Below are 26,130 nucleotides of genomic sequence, written 5' to 3' on the forward strand. Positions count from 1 at the left end.
ATATTCTCGAGTTACGACGCGGATGGCCCTTTCAACCACGTGTTTGTTCACCGAGGTCAGGACTCCTGCCTAGTTGCGAGGGACAAATCGGGATTCTCCTCGAGGCTTGGCAGGGCAATTGGGACGCCTCTTCAGCTGAGGCGGGAGACCAAGGGTCCCTTTCCACGTGCACAGGAATCCTGGGACTCCTATCAAGTTTCACGAGGAGTCAGGCATCGTCTCCTTTGGAGGCACTGATCTCCGCGTACCTCTGGAGTTTTCAAAGGATGTGAGGCCTCCGGTCGTGATGAGGTGGGGAACTAGATCTTTCTTTGAGGTCTCCACAGGGGTTTCAGACATCCTTTCGTCTTGGGAGATGCAAGACGAGCCTGTATTCAAGTCACTGCAGGGATATCTGGCCTTATTTCGAGTCAGGGCATCGCGGTGTCCATTCCACTTGAGGCCGCAAACTCAGTGTCCCTCTCACATACCTAGAGCTGAGAGAAGCCTCCTCTTGAGGTGCTTGTGGTAAGGTGGTATTCCTCTGGAGTCGAAGCCAGGGACTAACCTCTCATCTCGAGTTGATTTTTGGGCCACGGAGCTCTTTCGTGTGGCTACAGTGACCTCAGGATCCCTCTAGCCTTGAAACAGTGTTCTTGGGGTTTCTCTGGAGTGCCATCAAGGAAATCAAGGCTCCTTTCATGTGTGATGTGCAACACGGAATTGCTCTGCACGCAGTGCAGGGGAATCGGGCCTCATCTCGCTGCGAGGGGGAAGTCTCATGGTTTTTCTCGAGTTGCGGCGGGAACCTGGGGTATATTCTCGAGTTACGACGGGGATGGCCCTTTCAACCACGTGTTTGTTCAGCGACGTCAGGACTCCTGCCTAGTTGCGAGGGACAACTCGGGATTCTCCTCTAGGCTTGGCAGGGCAATTGGGACGCCTCTTCAGCTGAGGCGGGAGACCAAGGTTCCCTTTCCACGTGCACAGGAATCCTGGGACTCCTATCAAGTTTCACGAGGAGTCAGGCATCGTCTCCTTTGGAGGCACTGATCTCCGCGTACCTCTGGAGTTTTCAAAGGATGTGAGGCCTCCGGTCGCGATGAGGTGGGGAACTAGGTCTTTCTCTGTGGTCTCCACAAGGGATTCAGACATCCTTTTGTCTTGGGAGATGTAAGAGGAGCCTGCATTCAAGTCACTGCAGGGATATCCGGCCTTATTTCGAGTCAGGGCATCGCGGTGTCCATTCCACTTGAGGCCGCAAACTCAGCACATAGCTAGAGCTGAGAGAAGCCTCCTCTTGAGGTGCTTGTGGTAATTTGGTATTCCTCTGAGGTCGAAGCCAGGGACTAACCTCTCATCTCGAGTTGATTTTTGATCCACGGAGCTCTTTCGTGTTGCTACAGTGACCTCAGGATCCCTCTAGCCTTGAAACAGTGTTCTTGGGGTTTCTCTGGAGTGCCATCAAGGAAATCAAGGCTCCTTTCATGTGTGATGTGCAACACGGAATTGCTCTGCACGCAGGGCAGGGGAATCAGGCCTCATCTCGCGGTGAGGGGGAAGTCTCATGGTTTTTATCGAGTTGCGGCGGGAACCTGGGGTATATTCTCGAGTTACGACGGGGATGGCCCTTTCACACACGTGTTTGTTCAGCGAAGGCAGGACTTCTGCCTAGTTGCGAGGGACAACTCGGGCTTCTCCTCGAGGCTTGGCAGGGCAATTGGGACGCCTCTCCAGCTGAGGCGGGAGACCAAGGGTCCCTGTCCACGTGCCACAGGAATCATGGGACTCCTATCAAGTTTCACGAGGAGTCAGGCATCGTCTCCTTCGGAGGCACTGATCTCCGCGGACCTCTGGAGTTTTCAAAGGATGTGAGGCCTCCGGTCGCGATGAGGTGGGGAACTAGGTCTTTCTTTGAGGTCTCCACAGGGGTTTCAGACATCCTTTCGTCTTGGGAGATGCAAGACGAGCCTGTATTCAAGTCACTGCAGGGATATCTGGCCTTATTTCGAGTCAGGGCATCGCGGTGTCCATTCCACTTGAGGCCGCAAACTCAGTGTCCCTCTCACATACCTAGAGCTGAGAGAAGCCTCCTCTTGAGGTGCTTGTGGTAAGGTGGTATTCCTCTGGAGTCGAAGCCAGGGACTAACCTCTCATCTCGAGTTGATTTTTGGGCCACGGAGCTCTTTCGTGTGGCTACAGTGACCTCAGGATCCCTCTAGCCTTGAAACAGTGTTCTTGGGGTTTCTCTGGAGTGCCATCAAGGAAATCAAGGCTCCTTTCATGTGTGATGTGCAACACGGAATTGCTCTGCACGCAGTGCAGGGGAATCGGGCCTCATCTCGCTGCGAGGGGGAAGTCTCATGGTTTTTCTCGAGTTGCGGCGGGAACCTGGGGTATATTCTCGAGTTACGACGGGGATGGCCCTTTCAACCACGTGTTTGTTCAGCGACGTCAGGACTCCTGCCTAGTTGCGAGGGACAACTCGGGATTCTCCTCTAGGCTTGGCAGGGCAATTGGGACGCCTCTTCAGCTGAGGCGGGAGACCAAGGTTCCCTTTCCACGTGCACAGGAATCCTGGGACTCCTATAAAGTTTCACGAGGAGTCAGGCATCGTCTCCTTTGGAGGCACTGATCTCCGCGTACCTCTGGAGTTTTCAAAGGATGTGAGGCCTCCGGTCGCGATGAGGTGGGGAACTAGGTCTTTCTCTGTGGTCTCCACAAGGGATTCAGACATCCTTTTGTCTTGGGAGATGTAAGAGGAGCCTGCATTCAAGTCACTGCAGGGATATCCGGCCTTATTTCGAGTCAGGGCATCGCGGTGTCCATTCCACTTGAGGCCGCAAACTCAGCACATAGCTAGAGCTGAGAGAAGCCTCCTCTTGAGGTGCTTGTGGTAATTTGGTATTCCTCTGAGGTCGAAGCCAGGGACTAACCTCTCATCTCGAGTTGATTTTTGATCCACGGAGCTCTTTCGTGTTGCTACAGTGACCTCAGGATCCCTCTAGCCTTGAAACAGTGTTCTTGGGGTTTCTCTGGAGTGCCATCAAGGAAATCAAGGCTCCTTTCATGTGTGATGTGCAACACGGAATTGCTCTGCACGCAGGGCAGGGGAATCAGGCCTCATCTCGCGGTGAGGGGGAAGTCTCATGGTTTTTATCGAGTTGCGGCGGGAACCTGGGGTATATTCTCGAGTTACGACGGGGATGGCCCTTTCACACACGTGTTTGTTCAGCGAAGGCAGGACTCCAGCCTAGTTGCGAGGGACAACTCGGGCTTCTCCTCGAGGCTTGGCAGGGCAATTGGGACGCCTCTCCAGCTGAGGCGGGAGACCAAGGGTCCCTGTCCACGTGCCACAGGAATCATGGGACTCCTATCAAGTTTCACGAGGAGTCAGGCATCGTCTCCTTCGGAGGCACTGATCTCCGCGGACCTCTGGAGTTTTCAAAGGATGTGAGGCCTCCGGTCGCGATGAGGTGGGGAACTAGGTCTTTCTCTGTGGTCTCCACAGGGGATTCAGACATCCTTTCGTCTTGGGAGATGCAAGACGAGCCTACATTCAAGTCACTGCAGGGATATCCGGCCTTATTTCGAGTCAGGGCATCGCGGTGTCCATTCCACTTGAGGCCGCAAACTCAGGGTTCCTCTCACATACCTAGATCTGAGAGAAGCCTACTCTTGAGGTGCTTGTGGTAAGGTGGTATACCTCTGGAGTCGAAGCCAGGGACTAACCTCTCATCTCTAGTTGATTTTTGGTCCACGGAACTCTTTCGTGTTGCTACAGTGACCTCAGGATCCCTCTAGCCTTGAAACAGTGTTCTTGGGGTTTCTCTGGAGTGCCACCAAGGAAATCAAGGCTCCTTTCATGTATGATGTGCAACACGGAATTGCTCTGCATGCAGTGCAGGGGAATTGGGCCTCATCTCACGGCGAGTGGGAAGTCTCATGGTTTTTCTCGAGTTACGCCGGGAACCTGGGGTATATTCTCGAGCTACGACGGGGATGGCCCTTCCACACACGTGTTTGTTCAGCGACGTCAGGACTCCAGCCTAGTTGCGAGGGACAACTCGGGATTCTCCTCGAGGCTTGGCAGGGCAATTGGGACGCCTCTCTAGCTAAGGCAGGAGACCAAGTGTCCCTTTCCACGTGCCACAGGAATCCTGGGACTCCTATCAAGTTTCACGAGGAGTCAGGCATCGTCTCCTTTGGAGGCACTGATCTCCGCGTACCTCTGGAGTTTTCAAAGGATTTGAGGCCTCCGGTCGCGATGAGGTGGGGAACTAGGTCTTTCTCTGTGGTCTCCACAGGGAATTCAGGCATCCTTTCATCTTGGGAGATGCAAGACGAGCTGGCATTCAAGTCACTGCAGAGATATCTGGCCTTATTTCGAGTCAGGGCATCGCGGTGTCCATTCCACTTGAGGCCGCAAACTCAGGGTCCCTCTCCCATACCTAGAGCTGAGAGAAGCCTCCTCTTGAGGTGCTTGTGGTAAGGTGGTAATTCTCTGGAGTCGAAGCCAGGGACTAACCTCTCATCTCGAGTTGATTTTTGGTCCACGGAGCTCTTTCGTGTTGCTACAGTGACCTCAGGATCCCTCTAGCCTTGAAACAGTGTTCTTGGGGTTTCTCTGGAGTGCCATCAGGGAAATCAAAGCTCCTTTCATGCGTGATGTGCAACACGGAATTGCTCTGCATGCAGTGCAGGGGAATCGGGCCTCATCTCACGGCGAGGGGGAAGTCTCATGGTTTTTCTCGAGTTGCGGAGGGATCCTGGGGTACATTCTCGAGTTACGACGGGGATGGCCCTTCCAGCCACGTGTTTGTTCAGCCTCGTCAGGACTCCAGCCTAGTTGCGAGGGACAACTCGGGATTCTCCTCGAGGCTTGGCAGGGCAATTGGGACGCCTCTCCACCTGAGGCGGGAGACCAAGGGTCCCTTTCCACGTGCCACAGGAATCCTGGGACTCCTATAAAGTTTCACGAGGAGTCACGAATCGTCTCCTTTGGAGGCACTGATCTCCGCGTACCTCTGGAGTTTTCAAAGGATGTGAGGCCTCCGATCGCGATGAGGTGGCAGACTAGGTCTTTCTCTGTGGTCTCCACAGGGGATTCAGACATCCTTTCATCTTGGGAAATGCAAGACGAGCCTGCATTCAAGTCACTGCAGTTATATCCGGCCTTATTTCGAGTCAGGGAATCGCGGTGTCCATTCCCCTTGAGGCCGCAAACTCAGGGTCCCTCTCACATACCAAGAGCTGAGAGAAGCCTCCTCTTGAGGTGCTTGTGGTTAGGTGGTATTCCTATGGAGTCGAAGCCAGGGACTAACCTCTCATATCGAGTTGATTTTTGGTCCACGGAGCACTTTTGTGTTGCTACAGTGACCTCAGAATCCCTCTAGCCTTGAAACAGTGTTCTTGGGGTTTCTCTGGAGTGCCATGAAGGAAATCAAGGCTCCTTTCATGTGTGATGTGCAACACGGAATTGCTCTGCATGCAGTGCAGGGGAATCGGGCCTCATCTCGCGGCGAGGGGGACGTCTCATGGTTTTTCTCGAGTTGCGGCGGGAACCTGAGCTATATTCTCAAGTTACGACGGGGATGGCCCTTCCACCCACGTGTTTGTTCAGCGACGTCAGGGCTCCTGCCTAGTTGCAAGGGACAACTCGGGATTCTCCTCGAGGCTTGGCAGGGCAATTGGGACGCCTCTCCAGCTGAGGCGGGAGACCAAGGGTCCCTTTCCACGTGCCACAGGAATCCTGGGACTCCTATAAAGTTTCCCGAGGAGTCAGGCATCGTCTCCTTTGGAGGCACTGATCTCCGCGTACCTCTGGAGTTTTCAAAGGATGTGAGGCCTCCGGTCGCGTTGAGGTGGGGAACTAGGTCTTTCTCTGTGGTCTCCACAGGGGATTCAGACACCCTTTCGTCTTGGGAGATGCAAGACGAGCCTGCATTCAAGTCACTGCAAGGATATCCGGCCTTATTTCGAATCAGGGCATCGCGGTGTCCATTCCACTTGCGGCCGCACACTCAGGGTCCCTCTCACATACCTAGAGCTGAGAGAAGCCTCCTCTTGAGGTGCTTGTGGTAAGGTGGTATTCCTCTGGAGTCGAAGCCAGGGACTAACCTCTCATCTCGAGTTGATTTCTGGTCCACGGAGCTCTTTCTTGTTGCTACAGTGACCTCAGGATCCCTCTAGCCTTGAAACAGTGTTCTTGGGGTTTCTCTGGAGTGCCATCAGGGAAATCAAGGCTCCTTTCATGTGTGATGTGCAACACGGAATTACTCTGCATGCAGTGCAGGGGAATTGGGCCTCATCTCACGGCGAGGGGGAAGTCTCATGGTTTTTCTCGAGTTGCGGCGGGAACCTGGGGTACATTCTCGAGTTACGACGGTGATGGCCCTTCCAGCCACGTGTTTGTTCAGCCTCGTCAGGACTCCAGCCTAGTTGCGAGGGTCAACTCGGGATTCTCCTCGAGGCTTGGCAGGGCAATTGGGACGCCTCTCCACCTGAGGCGGGAGACCAAGGGTCCCTTTCCACGTGCTACAGGAATCCTGGGACTCCTATCAAGTTTCACGAGGAGTCACGAATCGTCTCCTTTGGAGGCACTGATCTCCGCGTACCTCTGGATTTTTCAAAGGATGTGAGGCCTCCGGTCGCGATGAGGTGGCAGACTAGGTCTTTCTCTGTGGTCTCCACAGGGGATTCAGACATCCTTTCGTCTTGGGAGATGCAAGACGAGCCTGCATTCAAGTCACTGCAGGGATATCCGGCCTTATTTCGAGTCAGGGCATCGCGGTGTCCATTCCACTTGAGGCCGCAAACTCAGGGTCCCTCTCACATACCTAGAGCTGAGAGAAGCCTCCTCTTGAGGTGCTTGTGGTAAGGTGGTATTCCTCTGGAGTCGAAGCCATGGACTAACCTCTCATCTCGAGTTGATTTTTGTCCACGGAGCTCTTTCGTGTTGCTACAGTGACTTCAGGATCCCTCTAGCCTTGAAACAGTGTTCTTGGGGTTTCTCTGGAGTGCCATCAAGGAAATCAAGGCTCCTTTCATGTGTGATGTGCAACACGGAATTGCTCTGCACGCAGTGCAGGGGAATCGGGCCTCATCTCGCGGTGAGGGGGAAGTCTCATAGTTTTTCTCGAGTTGCGGCGGGAACCTGGGGTATATTCTCGAGTTACGACGGGGATGGCCCTTCCACACACGTGTTTGTTCAGCGACCTCAGGACTCCTGCCTAGTTGTGAGGGACAACTCGGGATTCTCCTCGAGTCTTGGCAGGGTAATAGGGACGCCTCTCCAGCTGAGGCGGGAGACCAAGGGTCCCTTTCCACGTGCCACAGGAATCCTGGGACTCCTATCAAGTTTGACGAGGAGTCAGGCATCGTTTCCTTTGGAGGCACTGATCTCCGCGTACCTCTGGAGTTTTCAAAGGATGTGAGGCCTCCGGTCGCGATGAGGTGGGGAACTAGGTCTTTCACTGTGGTCTCCACAGGGGATTCAGACATCCTTTCGTCTTGGGAGATGCAAGACGAGCCTGCATTCAAGTCACTGCAGGGATATCCGGCCTTATTTCGAGTCAGGGCATCGCGGTGTCCATTCCACTTGAGGCCGCAAACTCAGGGTCCCTCTCACATAGCTAAAGCTGAGAGAAGCCTCCTCTTGAGGTGCTTGTGGTAAGGTGGTATACCCCTGGAGACAAACCATGGACTAACCTCTCATCTCGAGTTGATTTTTGGTCCACGGAGCTCTTTTGTGTTGCTACAGTGACCTCAGGATCCCTCTAGCCTTGAAACAGTGTTCTTGGGGTTTCTCTGGAGTGCCATCAAGGAAATCAAGGCTCCTTTCACGGGTGATGTGCAACACGGAATTGCTCTGCACGCAGTGCAGGGGAATCGGGCCTCATCTCACTGCGAGGGGGAAGTCGAATGGTTTTACTCGAGTGGCGGCGGGAACCTCGGGTACATTCTCGAGTTACGACGGGGATGGCCCTTCCACCCACGTGTTTGTTCAGCCTCGTCAGGACTCCAGCCTAGTTGCGAGGGACAACTCGGGATTCTCCTCGAGGCTTGGCAGGGCAATTCGGACGCCTCTCCACCTGAGGCGGGAGACCAAGTGTCCCTTTCCACGTGCCACAGGAATCCTGGGACTCCTATCAAGTTTCACGAGGAGTCACGAATCGTCTCCTTTGGAGGCACTGATCTCCGCATACCTCTGGAGTTTTCAAATAATGTGAGGCCTCCGATCGCGATGAGGTGGCAGACTAGGTCTTTCTCTGTGGTCTCCACAGGGGATTCAGACATCCTTTCTTCTTGGGAGATGCAAGACAAGCATGCATTCAAGTCATTGCGGGGATAACCGGCCTTATTTCGAGTCAGGGCATCGCGGTGTCCATTCCACTTGAGGCCGCAAACTCAGGGTCCCTCTCACATACCTAGAGCTGAGAGAAGCCTCCTCTTGAGGTACTTGTGGTAAGGTGGTATTCCTCTGGAGTCGAAGCCAGGGACTAACCTCTCATCTCGAGTTGATTTTTGGTCCACGGAGCTCTTTCGTGTTGCTACAGTGACCTCAGGATCCCTCTAGCCTTGAAACAGTGTTCTTGGGGTTTCTCTGGAGTGCCATCAAGCAAATCAAGGCGCCTTTCATGTGTGATGTGCAACACGGAATTGCTCTGCACGCAGTGCAGGGGAATCGGGCCTCATCTCGCGGCGAGGGGGAAGTCTCATGGTTTTTCTCGAGTTGCGGCGGGAACCTGGGGTATATTCTCGAGTTACGACGGGGATGGCCCTTCCACCCACGTGTTTGTTCACTGACGTCAGGACTCCTGCCTAGTTGCGAGGGACAACTCGGGATTCTCCTCGAGGCTTGGCAGGGCAATTGGGACGCCTCTCCAGCTGAGGCGGGAGACCAAGGGTCCCTTTCCACGTGCCACAGGAATCCTGGGACTCCTATCAAGTTTCCCGAGGAGTCAGGCATCATCTCCTTTGGAGGCACTGATCTCCGCGTACCTCTGGAGTTTTCAAAGGATGTTAGGCCTCCGGTCGCGATGAGGTGGGGAACTAGGTCTTTCTCTGTGGTCTCCACAGGGGATTCAGACACCCTTTCGTCTTGGGAGATGCAAGACGAGCCTGCATTCAAGTCATTGCAGGGATATCCGGCCTTATTTCGAATCAGGGCATCGCGGTGTCCATTCCACTTGCGGCCGCACACTCAGAGTCCCTCTCACATACCTAGAGCTGAGAGAAGCCTCCTCTTGAGGTGCTTGTGGTAATGTGGTATTCCTCTGGAGTCGAAGCCAGGGACTAACCTCTCATCTCGAGTTGATTTTTGGTCCACGGAGCTCTTTCGTGTTGCTACAGTTAGGTCAGGATCCCTCTAGCCTTGAAACAGTGTTCTTGGGGTTTCTCTGGAGTGCCATCAAGGAAATCAAGGCTCCTTTCATGTGTGATGTGCAACACGGAATTACTCTGCACGCAGTGCAGGGGAATCGGGCCTCATCTCGCGGCGAGGGGGAAGTCTCATGGTTCTTCTCGAGTTGCGGCGGGAACCTAGGGTATATTCTCGAGTTACGACGGGGATGGCCCTTCCACCCACGTGTTTATTCAGCGACGTCAGGACTCCTGCCTAGTTGCGAGGGACAACTCGGGATTCTCCTGGGGGCTTGGCAGGGCAATTGGGACGCCTCTCCAGCTGAGGCGGGAGACCAAGAGTCCCTTTCCACGTGCCACAGGAATCCTGGGACTCCTATCAAGTTTCAAGAGGAGTCAGGCATCGTCCCCTTTGGAGACACTGATCTCCGCGTACCTTTGGAGTTTACAAAGGATGTGAAGCCTCCGGTCGCGAAGAGGTGGGGAACTAGGTCTTTGTCTGTGGTCTCCACAGGGGATTCAAACATCCTTTCGTCTTGGGAGATGCAAGACGAGCCTGCATTCAAGTCACTTCAGAGATATCTGGACTTATATCGTGTCAGGGCATCGCGGTGTCCATTCCACTTGAGGCCGCAAACTCAGGTTCCCTCTCACATACCTAGAGCTGAGAGAAGCCTCCTCTTGAGGTGCTTGTGGTAAGGTGGTATTCCTCTGGAGTCGAAGCCAGGGACTAACCTCTCATCTCGAGTTGATTCTTGGTCCACGGAGCTCTTTCATGTTGCCACACTGACCTCAGGTTCCCTCTAGCCTTGAAACAGTGTTCTCGGGGTTTCTCTGGAGTGCCATCAAGGAAATCAAGGCTCCTTTCATGTGTGATGTGCAACACGGAATTGCTCTGCACGCAGTGCAAGGGAATCGGGCCTCATCTCGCGGCGAGGGGAAGTCTCATTGTTTTTCTCGAGTTGCGCCGGGAACCTGGGGTATATTCTCGATTTACGACGGGGATGGCCCTTCCACCCACTTGTTTGTTCAGCCACGTCAGGACTCCTGCCTAGTTGTGAGGGACAACTTGGGATTCTCCTCGAGGCTTGGCAGGGCAATTGGGACGACTCTCCATCTGAGGCGGTAGACCAAGGGTCCCTTTCCACGTGCCACAAGAATCCTGGGACTCCTATCAAGTTTCACGAGGAGTCAGGCATCGTCTCCTTTGGAGGCAGTGAACTCCGCGTACCTCTGGAGTTTTCAAAGGATTTGAAGCCTCCGGTCGCGATGAGGTGGGGAACTAGGTCTTTCTCTGTGGTCTCCACAGGGGATTCAAACATCCTTTCATCTTGGGAGATGCAAGACGAGCCTGCATTCAAGTCACTTCAGAGATATCTGGCCTTATTTCGAGTCAGGGCCTCGCGGTGTCCATTCCACTTGAGGCCGCAAACTCAGGTTCCCTCTCACATACCTAGAGCTGAGAGAAGCCTCCTCTTGAGGGGCTTGTGGTAAGGTGGTATTCCTCTGGAGTCGAAGCCAGGGACTAACCTCTCATCTCGAGTTGATTTTTGGGCCACGGAGCTCTTTCGTGTTGCTACAGTGACCTCAGGATCCCTCTAGCCTTGAAACAGTGTTCTTGGGGTTTCTCTGGAGTGCCATCAAGGAAATCAAGGCTCCTTTCATGTGTGATGTGCAACACGGAATTGCTCTGCACGCAGTGCAGGGGAATCGGGCCTCATCTCGCGGCAAGGAGGAAGTCTCATGGTTTTACTCGAGTTGCGGCGGGAACCTGGGGTATATTCTCGAGTTACGACGGGGATGGCCCTTCGAGCCACGTGTTTGTTCAGCGACGTCAGGACTCCTGCCTGGTTGCGAGGGACAACTCGGTATTCTCCTCGAGGCTTGGCAGGGCAATTGGGACGCCTCTCCATCTGAGGCGGGAGACCAAGGGTCCCTTTCCACGTGCCACAGGAATCCTGGGACTCCTATAAAGTTTCACGAGGAGTCACGAATCGTCTCCTTTGGAGGCACTGATCTCCGCGTACCTCTGGAGTTTTCAAAGGATGTGAGGCCTCCGATCGCGATGAGGTGGCAGACTAGGTCTTTCTCTGTGGTCTCCACAGGGGATTCAGACATCCTTTCATCTTGGGAAATGCAAGACGAGCCTGCATTCAAGTCACTGCAGTTATATCCGGCCTTATTTCGAGTCAGGGAATCGCGGTGTCCATTCCCCTTGAGGCCGCAAACTCAGGGTCCCTCTCACATACCAAGAGCTGAGAGAAGCCTCCTCTTGAGGTGCTTGTGGTTAGGTGGTATTCCTATGGAGTCGAAGCCAGGGACTAACCTCTCATATCGAGTTGATTTTTGGTCCACGGAGCACTTTTGTGTTGCTACAGTGACCTCAGAATCCCTCTAGCCTTGAAACAGTGTTCTTGGGGTTTCTCTGGAGTGCCATGAAGGAAATCAAGGCTCCTTTCATGTGTGATGTGCAACACGGAATTGCTCTGCATGCAGTGCAGGGGAATCGGGCCTCATCTCGCGGCGAGGGGGACGTCTCATGGTTTTTCTCGAGTTGCGGCGGGAACCTGAGCTATATTCTCAAGTTACGACGGGGATGGCCCTTCCACCCACGTGTTTGTTCAGCGACGTCAGGGCTCCTGCCTAGTTGCAAGGGACAACTCGGGATTCTCCTCGAGGCTTGGCAGGGCAATTGGGACGCCTCTCCAGCTGAGGCGGGAGACCAAGGGTCCCTTTCCACGTGCCACAGGAATCCTGGGACTCCTATAAAGTTTCCCGAGGAGTCAGGCATCGTCTCCTTTGGAGGCACTGATCTCCGCGTACCTCTGGAGTTTTCAAAGGATGTGAGGCCTCCGGTCGCGTTGAGGTGGGGAACTAGGTCTTTCTCTGTGGTCTCCACAGGGGATTCAGACACCCTTTCGTCTTGGGAGATGCAAGACGAGCCTGCATTCAAGTCACTGCAAGGATATCCGGCCTTATTTCGAATCAGGGCATCGCGGTGTCCATTCCACTTGCGGCCGCACACTCAGGGTCCCTCTCACATACCTAGAGCTGAGAGAAGCCTCCTCTTGAGGTGCTTGTGGTAAGGTGGTATTCCTCTGGAGTCGAAGCCAGGGACTAACCTCTCATCTCGAGTTGATTTCTGGTCCACGGAGCTCTTTCTTGTTGCTACAGTGACCTCAGGATCCCTCTAGCCTTGAAACAGTGTTCTTGGGGTTTCTCTGGAGTGCCATCAGGGAAATCAAGGCTCCTTTCATGTGTGATGTGCAACACGGAATTACTCTGCATGCAGTGCAGGGGAATTGGGCCTCATCTCACGGCGAGGGGGAAGTCTCATGGTTTTTCTCGAGTTGCGGCGGGAACCTGGGGTACATTCTCGAGTTACGACGGTGATGGCCCTTCCAGCCACGTGTTTGTTCAGCCTCGTCAGGACTCCAGCCTAGTTGCGAGGGTCAACTCGGGATTCTCCTCGAGGCTTGGCAGGGCAATTGGGACGCCTCTCCACCTGAGGCGGGAGACCAAGGGTCCCTTTCCACGTGCTACAGGAATCCTGGGACTCCTATCAAGTTTCACGAGGAGTCACGAATCGTCTCCTTTGGAGGCACTGATCTCCGCGTACCTCTGGATTTTTCAAAGGATGTGAGGCCTCCGGTCGCGATGAGGTGGCAGACTAGGTCTTTCTCTGTGGTCTCCACAGGGGATTCAGACATCCTTTCGTCTTGGGAGATGCAAGACGAGCCTGCATTCAAGTCACTGCAGGGATATCCGGCCTTATTTCGAGTCAGGGCATCGCGGTGTCCATTCCACTTGAGGCCGCAAACTCAGGGTCCCTCTCACATACCTAGAGCTGAGAGAAGCCTCCTCTTGAGGTGCTTGTGGTAAGGTGGTATTCCTCTGGAGTCGAAGCCATGGACTAACCTCTCATCTCGAGTTGATTTTTGTCCACGGAGCTCTTTCGTGTTGCTACAGTGACTTCAGGATCCCTCTAGCCTTGAAACAGTGTTCTTGGGGTTTCTCTGGAGTGCCATCAAGGAAATCAAGGCTCCTTTCATGTGTGATGTGCAACACGGAATTGCTCTGCACGCAGTGCAGGGGAATCGGGCCTCATCTCGCGGTGAGGGGGAAGTCTCATAGTTTTTCTCGAGTTGCGGCGGGAACCTGGGGTATATTCTCGAGTTACGACGGGGATGGCCCTTCCACACACGTGTTTGTTCAGCGACCTCAGGACTCCTGCCTAGTTGTGAGGGACAACTCGGGATTCTCCTCGAGTCTTGGCAGGGTAATAGGGACGCCTCTCCAGCTGAGGCGGGAGACCAAGGGTCCCTTTCCACGTGCCACAGGAATCCTGGGACTCCTATCAAGTTTGACGAGGAGTCAGGCATCGTTTCCTTTGGAGGCACTGATCTCCGCGTACCTCTGGAGTTTTCAAAGGATGTGAGGCCTCCGGTCGCGATGAGGTGGGGAACTAGGTCTTTCACTGTGGTCTCCACAGGGGATTCAGACATCCTTTCGTCTTGGGAGATGCAAGACGAGCCTGCATTCAAGTCACTGCAGGGATATCCGGCCTTATTTCGAGTCAGGGCATCGCGGTGTCCATTCCACTTGAGGCCGCAAACTCAGGGTCCCTCTCACATAGCTAAAGCTGAGAGAAGCCTCCTCTTGAGGTGCTTGTGGTAAGGTGGTATACCCCTGGAGACAAACCATGGACTAACCTCTCATCTCGAGTTGATTTTTGGTCCACGGAGCTCTTTTGTGTTGCTACAGTGACCTCAGGATCCCTCTAGCCTTGAAACAGTGTTCTTGGGGTTTCTCTGGAGTGCCATCAAGGAAATCAAGGCTCCTTTCACGGGTGATGTGCAACACGGAATTGCTCTGCACGCAGTGCAGGGGAATCGGGCCTCATCTCACTGCGAGGGGGAAGTCGAATGGTTTTACTCGAGTGGCGGCGGGAACCTCGGGTACATTCTCGAGTTACGACGGGGATGGCCCTTCCACCCACGTGTTTGTTCAGCCTCGTCAGGACTCCAGCCTAGTTGCGAGGGACAACTCGGGATTCTCCTCGAGGCTTGGCAGGGCAATTCGGACGCCTCTCCACCTGAGGCGGGAGACCAAGTGTCCCTTTCCACGTGCCACAGGAATCCTGGGACTCCTATCAAGTTTCACGAGGAGTCACGAATCGTCTCCTTTGGAGGCACTGATCTCCGCATACCTCTGGAGTTTTCAAATAATGTGAGGCCTCCGATCGCGATGAGGTGGCAGACTAGGTCTTTCTCTGTGGTCTCCACAGGGGATTCAGACATCCTTTCTTCTTGGGAGATGCAAGACAAGCATGCATTCAAGTCATTGCGGGGATAACCGGCCTTATTTCGAGTCAGGGCATCGCGGTGTCCATTCCACTTGAGGCCGCAAACTCAGGGTCCCTCTCACATACCTAGAGCTGAGAGAAGCCTCCTCTTGAGGTACTTGTGGTAAGGTGGTATTCCTCTGGAGTCGAAGCCAGGGACTAACCTCTCATCTCGAGTTGATTTTTGGTCCACGGAGCTCTTTCGTGTTGCTACAGTGACCTCAGGATCCCTCTAGCCTTGAAACAGTGTTCTTGGGGTTTCTCTGGAGTGCCATCAAGCAAATCAAGGCGCCTTTCATGTGTGATGTGCAACACGGAATTGCTCTGCACGCAGTGCAGGGGAATCGGGCCTCATCTCGCGGCGAGGGGGAAGTCTCATGGTTTTTCTCGAGTTGCGGCGGGAACCTGGGGTATATTCTCGAGTTACGACGGGGATGGCCCTTCCACCCACGTGTTTGTTCACTGACGTCAGGACTCCTGCCTAGTTGCGAGGGACAACTCGGGATTCTCCTCGAGGCTTGGCAGGGCAATTGGGACGCCTCTCCAGCTGAGGCGGGAGACCAAGGGTCCCTTTCCACGTGCCACAGGAATCCTGGGACTCCTATCAAGTTTCCCGAGGAGTCAGGCATCATCTCCTTTGGAGGCACTGATCTCCGCGTACCTCTGGAGTTTTCAAAGGATGTTAGGCCTCCGGTCGCGATGAGGTGGGGAACTAGGTCTTTCTCTGTGGTCTCCACAGGGGATTCAGACACCCTTTCGTCTTGGGAGATGCAAGACGAGCCTGCATTCAAGTCATTGCAGGGATATCCGGCCTTATTTCGAATCAGGGCATCGCGGTGTCCATTCCACTTGCGGCCGCACACTCAGAGTCCCTCTCACATACCTAGAGCTGAGAGAAGCCTCCTCTTGAGGTGCTTGTGGTAATGTGGTATTCCTCTGGAGTCGAAGCCAGGGACTAACCTCTCATCTCGAGTTGATTTTTGGTCCACGGAGCTCTTTCGTGTTGCTACAGTTAGGTCAGGATCCCTCTAGCCTTGAAACAGTGTTCTTGGGGTTTCTCTGGAGTGCCATCAAGGAAATCAAGGCTCCTTTCATGTGTGATGTGCAACACGGAATTACTCTGCACGCAGTGCAGGGGAATCGGGCCTCATCTCGCGGCGAGGGGGAAGTCTCATGGTTCTTCTCGAGTTGCGGCGGGAACCTAGGGTATATTCTCGAGTTACGACGGGGATGGCCCTTCCACCCACGTGTTTATTCAGCGACGTCAGGACTCCTGCCTAGTTGCGAGGGACAACTCGGGATTCTCCTGGGGGCTTGGCAGGGCAATTGGGACGCCTCTCCAGCTGAGGCGGGAGACCAAGAGTCCCTTTCCACGTGCCACAGGAATCCTGGGACTCCTATCAAGTTTCAAGAGGAGTCAGGCATCGTCCCCTTTGGAGACACTGATCTCCGCGTACCTTTGGAGTTTACAAAGGATGTGAAGCCTCCGGTCGCGAAGAGGTGGGGAACTAGGTCTTTGTCTGTGGTCTCCACAGGGGATTCAAACATCCTTTCGTCTTGGGAGATGCAAGACGAGCCTGCATTCAAGTCACTTCAGAGATATCTGGACTTATATCGTGTCAGGGCATCGCGGTGTCCATTCCACTTGAGGCCGCAAACTCAGGTTCCCTCTCACATACCTAGAGCTGAGAGAAGCCTCCTCTTGAGGTGCTTGTGGTAAGGTGGTATTCCTCTGGAGTCGAAGCCAGGGACTAACCTCTCATCTCGAGTTGATTCTTGGTCCACGGAGCTCTTTCATGTTGCCACACTGACCTCAGGTTCCCTCTAGCCTTGAAACAGTGTTCTCGGGGTTTCTCTGGAGTGCCATCAAGGAAATCAAGGCTCCTTTCATGTGTGATGTGCAACACGGAATTGCTCTGCACGCAGTGCAAGGGAATCGGGCCTCATCTCGCGGCGAGGGGAAGTCTCATTGTTTTTCTCGAGTTGCGCCGGGAACCTGGGGTATATTCTCGATTTACGACGGGGATGGCCCTTCCACCCACTTGTTTGTTCAGCCACGTCAGGACTCCTGCCTAGTTGTGAGGGACAACTTGGGATTCTCCTCGAGGCTTGGCAGGGCAATTGGGACGACTCTCCATCTGAGGCGGTAGACCAAGGGTCCCTTTCCACGTGCCACAAGAATCCTGGGACTCCTATCAAGTTTCACGAGGAGTCAGGCATCGTCTCCTTTGGAGGCAGTGAACTCCGCGTACCTCTGGAGTTTTCAAAGGATTTGAAGCCTCCGGTCGCGATGAGGTGGGGAACTAGGTCTTTCTCTGTGGTCTCCACAGGGGATTCAAACATCCTTTCATCTTGGGAGATGCAAGACGAGCCTGCATTCAAGTCACTTCAGAGATATCTGGCCTTATTTCGAGTCAGGGCCTCGCGGTGTCCATTCCACTTGAGGCCGCAAACTCAGGTTCCCTCTCACATACCTAGAGCTGAGAGAAGCCTCCTCTTGAGGGGCTTGTGGTAAGGTGGTATTCCTCTGGAGTCGAAGCCAGGGACTAACCTCTCATCTCGAGTTGATTTTTGGGCCACGGAGCTCTTTCGTGTTGCTACAGTGACCTCAGGATCCCTCTAGCCTTGAAACAGTGTTCTTGGGGTTTCTCTGGAGTGCCATCAAGGAAATCAAGGCTCCTTTCATGTGTGATGTGCAACACGGAATTGCTCTGCACGCAGTGCAGGGGAATCGGGCCTCATCTCGCGGCAAGGAGGAAGTCTCATGGTTTTACTCGAGTTGCGGCGGGAACCTGGGGTATATTCTCGAGTTACGACGGGGATGGCCCTTCGAGCCACGTGTTTGTTCAGCGACGTCAGGACTCCTGCCTGGTTGCGAGGGACAACTCGGTATTCTCCTCGAGGCTTGGCAGGGCAATTGGGACGCCTCTCCATCTGAGGCGGGAGACCAAGGGTCCCTTTCCACGTGCCACAGGAATCCTGGGACTCCTATCAAGTTTCCCGAGGAGTCAGTCGTCGTCTCCTTTGGAGGCACTGATCTCCGCGTACCTCTGAAGTTTTCAAAGGATGTGAGGCCTCCGGTCGCGATGAGGTGGGGAACTAGGTCTTTCTCTGTGGTCTCCACAGGGGATTCAGACATCCTTTCATCTTGGGAGATGCAAGACGAGCCTGCATTCAATTCACTGCAGGGATATCCGGCCTTATTTCGCGTCAGGACATCGCAGTGTCCATTCCATTTGAGTCCGCAAAATCAGGGTCCCTCTCACATACCTAGAGCTGAGAGAAGCCTCCTCTTGAGGTGCTTGTGGTAAGGTGGTATTCCTATGGAGTCGAAGCCAGGGACTAACCTCTCATCTTGAGTTGATTTTTGGTCCATGGAGCTCTTTCGTGTTGCTACAGTAACCTCAGGATCCCTCTAGCCTTGAAACAGTGTTCTTGGGGTTTCTCTGGAGTGCCATCAAGGAAATCAAGGCTCCTTTCATGTGTGATGTGCAACACGGAATTGCTCTGCATGCAGTGCAGGAGAATCGAGCCTCATCTCGCGGCGAGGGGGAAGTCTCATGGTTTTTCTCGAGTTGCGGCGGGAACCTGGGGTATATTCTCGAGTTATGACGGGGATGGCCCTTCCAGCCACGTGTTTCTTCAGCGACGTCAGGACTCCTGCCTAGTTGCAAGGGACAACTCGGGATTCTCCTCGAGGCTTGGCAGGGCAATTGGGACGCCTCTCCAGCTGAGGCGGGAGACCAAGGGTCCCTTTCCATGTGCCACAGGAATCCTGGGACTCCTATCAAGTTTCACGAGGAGTCAGGCATCGTCTCCTTTGGAGGCACTGATCTCCGCATACCTCTGGAGTTTTCAAAGGATGTTAGGCCTCCGGTCGCGATGAGGTGGGAAACTAGATCTTTCTCTGAAGTCTCCACAGGGTATTCAGACATCCTTTCCTCTTGGGAGATGCAAGACGAGCCTGCATTCAAGTCACTGCAGGAATATCCGGACTTATTTCGAGTCAGAGCATCGCGGTGTATATTCCACTTGAGGCCGCAAACTCAGGGTCCCTCATACATACCTAGAGCTGAGAGAAGCCTCCTCTTGAGGTGCTTGTGGTAAGGTGGTATTCCTCTGGAGTCGAAGCCAGGGACTAACCTCTCATCTCGAGTTGATTTTTGGTCCACGGAGCTCTTTCGCGTTGCTACAGTGACCTCAGGTTCCCTCTAGCCTTGAAACAGTGTTCTTGGGGTTTCTCTGGAGTGCCATCAAGGAAATCAAGGCTCCTTTCATGTGTGATGTGCAACACGGAATTGCTCTGCACGCAGTGCAGGGAAATCGGGCCTCATCTCGCGGCGAGGGGGGAAGTCTCATGGTTTTTCTCGAGGTGCGGTGGGAACCTGGGTTATATTCTCGAGTTACGACGGGGATGGCTTTTCCACACACGTGTTTGTTCAGCGACTTCAGGACTCCTGCCTAGTTGCGAGGGACACCTCGGGATTCTCCTCGAGGCTTGGCAGGGCAATTGGGATGCCTCTCCAGCTGAGGCGGGAGACCAAGGGTCCCTTTCCACATGCCACAGTAATCCTGGGACTCCTATAAAGTTTCACGAGGAGTAAGGCATCGTCTCCTTTGGAGGCACTGATCTCCGCGTAACTCTGGAGTTTTCAAAGGATGTGAGGCCTCCGGTCACCATGAGGTGGGGAACTAGGTCTTTCTCTGTGGTCTCCACAGGGGATTCAGACATACTTTCATCTTGGGAGATGCAAGACGAGCCTGCATTCAAGTCACTGCAGGGATATCCGGCCTAATTCGAGTCAGGGCATCGCGGTGTCCATTCCACTTGAGGTCGCAAACTCAGGGTCCCTCTCACATACCTAGAGCTGAGAGAAGCCTCCTTTTGAGGTGCTTGTGGCAAGGTGGTATTCCTCTGGAGTCGAAGCCAGGGACTAACCTCTCATCTCGAGTTGATTTTTGGTCCACGGAGCTCTTTCGTGTTGCTACAGTGACCTCAGGATCCCTCTAGCCTTGAAACAGTGTTCTTGTCGTTCCCTGGAGTGCCACCAAGGAAATCAAGGCTCCTTTCACATGTGATGTGCAACATGGAATTGCTCTGCATGCAGTGCAGAGGAATCGGTCCTCATCTCGCAGCGAGGGGGAAGTCTCATGGTTTTTCTCGAGTTGCGGCGGGAACCTGGGGTATATTCTCGAGTTACGACGGGGATGGCCCTTCCACACAAGTGTTTCTTCAGCGACGTCAGGACTCGTGCCTAGTTGCGAGGGACAACTCGGGATTCTCCTCGAGGCTTGGCAGGGCAATTGGGACGCCTCTCCAGCTGAGGCGGGAGACCAAGGGTCCCTTTCCATGTGCCACAGGTATCCTGGGACTCCTATAAATTTTCACGAGGAGTCAGGCATCGTCTCCTTTGGAGGCACTGATCTCCGCGTACCTCTGGAGTTTTCAAAGGATGTGAGGCCTCCGGTCGCCATGAGGTGGGGAACTAGGTCTTTCTCTGTGGTCTCCACAGGGGATTCAGACATCCTTTCACCTTGGGGGATGCAAGACGAGCCTGCATTCAAGTCACTGCAGGAATATCCGGCCTTATTTTGAGTCAGGGCATCGCGGTGTCCATTCCACTTGAAGCTGCAAACTCAGGGTCCCTCTCACATACCTAGAGCTGAGAGATGCCTCCTCTTGAGGTGCTTGTGGTAAGGTGGTATTTCTCTGGATTTGAAGCCAGGGACTAACCTCTCATCTCGAGTTGATTTTTGGTCCACGGAGCTCTTTCGTGTTGCTACAGTGACCTCAGGATCCCTCTAGCCTGGAAACAGTGTTCTTGGGGTTTCTCTGGAGTGCCACCAAGGAAATCAAGGCTCCTTTCATGTGTGATGTGCAACACGGGATTGCTCTGCACGCAGTGCAGGGGAATCGGGCCTCATATCGCGGCGAGGGAGAAGTCTCATGGTTTTTCTCGAGTTGCGGCGGGAACCTGGGGTATATTCTCGAGTTACGACGGGGATGGCCCTTCCACCCACGTGTTTGTTCAGCGACGTCAGGACTCCTGCCTAGTTGCGAGGGACAACTCGGGATTCTCCTCGAGGCTTGGCAGGGCAATTGGGACGCCTCTCCAGCTGAGGCTGGAGACCAAGGGTCCCTTTCCACGTGCACAGGAATCCTGGGACTCCTATCAAGTTTCACGAGGAATCAGGCATCGTCTCCTTTGGAGGCACTGATCTCTGCGTACCTCTGGAATTTTCAAAGGATGTGAGGCCTCCGGTCGCGATGAGGTGGGGAACTAGGTCTTTCTCTGTGGTCTCCACAGGGGATTCAGACATCCTTTCGTCTTGGGAGATGCAAGACGAGCCTGCATTCAAGTCACTGCAGGGATATCCGGCCTTATTTCGAGTCAGGGCATCGCGGTGTCCATTCCACTTGAGGCCGCAAACTCAGCACGTAGCTAGAGCTGAGAGAAACCTCCTCTTGAGGTGCTTGTGGTAAGGTGGTATTCCTCTGGAGTAGAAGTTAGGGACTAACCTCTCATCTCGAGTTGATTTTTGGTCCACGGAGCTCTTTCGTGTTGCTACAGTGAGGTCAGGATCCTTCTAGCCTTGAAACAGTGTTCTTGGGGTTTCTCTGGAGTGCCATCAAGGAAATCAAGGCTCCTTTCATGTGTGATGTGCAACACGGAATTGCTCTGCACGCAGTGCAGGGGAATCGGGCCTCATCTCCCGGCGAGGGGGAAGTCTCATGGTTTTTCTCGAGGTGCGGCGGGAACCTGGGGTATATTCTCGAGTTACGACGGGGATGGCCCTTCCACCCACGTGTTTGTTCAGCGAAGGAAGGACTCCTACCTAGTTGCGAGGGACAACTCGGGATTCTCCTCGAGGCTTGGCAGGGCAATTGGGACGCCTCTCCAGCTGAGGCGGGAGACCAAGGGTCGCGCTCCACGTGCCACAGGAATCATGGGACTCCTATCAAGTTTCACGAGGAGTCAGGCATCGTCTCCTTCGGAGGCACTGATCCCCGCGTACCTCTGGAGTTTACAAAGGATGTGAGGCCTCCGGTCGCCATGAGGTGGGGAACTAGGTCTTTCTCTGTGGTCTCCACAGGGGATTCAGACATCCTTTCGTCTTGGGAGATGCAAGAAGAGCCTACATTCAAGTCACTGCAGGGATATCCGGCCTTATTTCGAGTCAGGGCATTGCATTGTCCATTCCACTTGAGGCCGCAAACTCAGGGTCCCTCTCACATACCTAGAGCTGAGAGATGCCTCCTCTTGAGGTGCTTGTGGTAAGGTGGTATTCCTCTGGAGTTGAAGCCAGGGACTAACCTCTCATCTCGAGTTGATTTTTGGTCCACGGAGCTCTTTCGTGTTGCTACAGTGACCTCAGGATCCCTCTAGCCTGGAAACAGTGTTCTTGGGGTTTCTCTGGAGTGCCATCAAGGAAATCAAGGCTCCTTTCATGTGTGATGTGCAACACGGCATTGCTCTGCACGCAGTGCAGGGGAATCGGGCCTCATCTCGCTGCGAGGGGGAAGTCTCATGGTTTTTCTCGAGTTGCGGCGGGAACCTGGGGTATATTCTCGAGTTACGACGGGGATGGCCCTTTCAACCACGTGTTTGTTCAGCGACGTCAGGACTCCTGCCTAGTTGTGAGGGACAACTCGGGATTCTCCTCGAGGCTTGGCAGGGCAATTGGGACGCCTCTCCAGCTGAGGCGGGAGACCAAGGGTCCCTTTCCACGTGCACAGGAATCCTGGGACTCCTATCAAGTTTCACGAGGAATCAGGCATCGTCTCCTTTGGAGGCACTGATCTCTGCGTACCTCTGGAGTTTTCTAAGGATGTGAGGCCTCCGGTCGCGATGAGGTGGGGAACTAGGTCTTTCTCTGTGGTCTCCACAGGGGATTCAGACTTCCTTTCGTCTTGGGAGATGCAAGACGAGCCTGCATTCAAGTCACTGCAGGGATATCCGGCCTTATTTCGAGTCAGGGCATCGCGGTGTCCATTCCACTTGAGGCCGCAAACTCAGCACGTAGCTAGAGCTGAGAGAAACCTCCTCTTGAGGTGCTTGTGGTAAGGTGGTATTCCTCTGGAGTCGAAGCCAGGGACTAACCTCTCATCTCGAGTTGATTTTTGGTCCACGGAGCTCTTTCGTGTTGCTACAGTGAGGTCAGGATCCTTCTAGCCTTGAAACAGTGTTCTTGGGGTTTCTCTGGAGTGCCATCAAGGAAATCAAGGCTCCTTTCATGTGTGATGTGCAACACGGAATTGCTCTGCACGCAGTGCAGGGGAATCGGGCCTCATCTCCCGGCGAGGGGGAAGTCTCATGGTTTTACTCGAGGTGCGGCGGGAACCTGGGGTATATTCTCGAGTTACGACGGGGATGGCCCTTCCACACACGTGTTTGTTCAGCGAAGGCAGGACTCCTACCTAGTTGCGAGGGACAACTCGGGATTCTACTCGAGGCTTGGCAGGGCAATTGGGACGCCTCTCCAGCTGAGGCGGGAGACCAAGGGTCGCTGTCCACGTGCCACAGGAATCATGGGACTCCTATAAATTTTCACGAGGAGTCAGGCATCGTCTCCTTCGGAGGCACTGATCCCCGCGTACCTCTGGAGTTTACAAAGGATGTGAGGCCTCCGGTCGCCATGATGTGGGGAACTAGGTCTTTCTCTGTGGTCTCCACAGGGGATTCAGACATCCTTTCGTCTTGGGAGATGCAAGAAGAGCCTGCATTCAAGTCCCTGCAGGGATATCCGGCCTTATTTCGAGTCAGGGCATCGCATTGTCCATTCCACTTGAGGCCGCAAACTCAGGGTCCCTCTCACATACCTAGAGCTGAGAGAAGCCTCCTCTTGAGGTGCTTGTGGTAAGGTGGTATTCCTCTGGAGTCGAAGACAGGGACTACCCTCTCATCTCGAGTTGATTTTTGGTCCACGGAGCTCTTTCGTGTTGCTACAGTGACCTCAGGATCCCTCTAGCCTTGAAACAGTGTTCTTGGGGTTTCTCTGGAGTGCCACCAAGGAAATCAAGGCTCCTTTCATGTGTGATGTGCAACACGGAATTGCTCTGCCCGCAGTGCAGGGGAATCGGGCCTCATCTCGCGGCGAGGGGGAAGTCTCATGGTTTTTCTCGAGTTGCGTCGGGAACCTGGGGTATATTCTCGAGTTACGACGGGGATGGCCCTTCCACCCACGTGTTTGTTCAGCGACGGCAGGACTCCTGCCTAGTTGCGAGGGACAACTCGGGATTCTCCTCAAGGCTTGGCAGGGCAATTGGGACGCCTCTCCAGCTGAGGCGGGAGACCAAGGGTCCCTTTCCACCTGCCACAGGAATCCTGTTACTCCTATCAAGTTTCACGAGGAGGCAGGCATCGTCTCCTTTGGAGGCACTGATCTCGGCGTACCTCTGGAGTTTTCAAAGGATGTGAGGCCTCCAGTCGCGATGAGGTGGGGAACTAGGTCTTTCTCTGTGGTCTCCACTGGGGATTCAGACATCCTTTCATCTTGGGAGATGCAAGACGAGCATGCATTCAAGTCACTGCAGGGATATCCGGCCTTATTTCGAGTCAGGGCATCGCGGTGTCCATTCCACTTGAGGCCGCAAACTCAGGGTCCCTCTCACATACATAGAGCTGAGAGAAGCCTCCTCTTGAGGTGCTTGTGGTTAGGTGCTATTCTTCTGGAGTCGAAGCCAGGGACTATCCTCTCATCTCGAGTTGATTTTTGGTCCACGGAGCTCTTTCGTGTTGCTACAGTGACGTCAGGATCCCTCTAGCCTTGAAACAGTGTTCTTGGGGTTTCTCTGGAGTGCCATCAAGGAAATCAAGGCTCCTTTCATGTGTGATGTGCAAAACGGAATTGCTCTGCACGCAGTGCAGGGAAATCGGGCCTCATCTCGTGGCGAGGGGGGAAGTCTCATGGTTTTTCTCGAGGTGCGGCGGGAACCTGGGGTATATTCTCGAGTTACGACGGGGATGGCTTTTCCACACACGTGTTTATTCAGCGACTTCAGGACTCCTGCCTAGTTGCGATGGACAACTCGGGATTCTCCTCGAGGCTTGGCAGGGCAATTGGGATGCCTCTCCAGCTGAGGCGGGAGACCAAGGGTCCCTTTCCATGTGCCACAGTAATCCTGGGACTCCTATAAAGTTTCACGAGGAGTCAGGCATCGTCTCCTTTGGAGGCACTGATCTCCGCGTACCTCTGGAGTTTTCAAAGGATGTGAGGCCTCCGGTCGCCATGAGGTGGGGAACTAGGTCTTTCTCTGTGGTCTCCACAGGGGATTCAGACATACTTTCATCTTGGGAGATGCAAGACGAGCCTGTATTCAAGTCAATGCAGGGATATCCGGCCTTATTTCGAGTCAGGGCATCGCGGTGTCCATTCCACTTGAGGCCGCAAACTCAGGGTCCCTCTCACATACCTAGAGCTGAGAGAAGCCTCCTCTTGAGGTGCTTGTGGCAAGGTGGTATTCCTCTGGAGTCGAAGCCAGGGACTAACCTCTCATCTCGAGTTGATTTTTGGTCCACGGAGCTCTTTCGTGTTGCTACAGTGACCTCAGGATCCCTCTAGCCTTGAAACAGTGTTCTTGTCGTTTCCCTGGAGTGCCACCAAGGAAATCAAGGCTCCTTTCACGTGATATGTGCAACATGGAATTGCTCTGCACGCAGTGCAGAGGAATCGGGCCTGATCTCGCGGCGAGGGGGAAGTCTCATGGTTTTTCTCGAGTTGCGGCGGGAACCTGGGGTATATTCTCGAGTTACGACGGGGATGGCCCTTCCACACAAGTGTTTCTTCAGCGACGTCAGGATTCGTGCCTAGTTGCGAGGGACAACTCGGGATTCTCCTCGAGGCTTGGCAGGGCAATTGGGACGCCTCTCCAGCTGAGGCGGGAGACCAAGGGTCCCTTTCCATGTGCCACAGGAATCCTGGGACTCCTATAAATTTTCACGAGGAGTCAGGCATCGTCTCCTTTGGAGGCACTGATCTCCGTGTACCTCTGGAGTTTTCAAAGGATGTGAGGCCTCCGGTCGCCATGAGGTGGGGAACTAGGTCTTTCTCTGTGGTCTCCACAGGGGATTCAGACATCCTTTCACCTTGGGGGATGCAAGACGAGCTTGCATTCAAGTCACTGCAGGAATATCTGGCCTTATTTTGAGTCAGGGCATCGCGGTGTCCATTCCACTTGAGGCTGCAAACTCAGGGTCCCTCTCACATAACTAGAGCTGAGAGATGCCTCCTCTTGAGGTGCTTGTGGTAAGGTGGTATTCCTCTGGAGTTGAAGCCAGGGACTAACCTCTCATCTCGAGTTGATTTTTGGTCCACGGAGCTCTTTCGTGTTGCTACAGTGACCTCAGGATCCCTCTAGCCTTGAAACAGTGTTCTTGGAGTTTCTCTGGAGTGCCATCAAGGAAATCAAGGCTCCTTTCATGTGTGATGTGCAACACGGGATT

This window comes from Cervus elaphus, chromosome 18, assembly GCF_910594005.1.
Source record: "Cervus elaphus chromosome 18, mCerEla1.1, whole genome shotgun sequence".
In the NCBI taxonomy this organism is placed as follows: domain Eukaryota; kingdom Metazoa; phylum Chordata; class Mammalia; order Artiodactyla; family Cervidae; genus Cervus; species Cervus elaphus.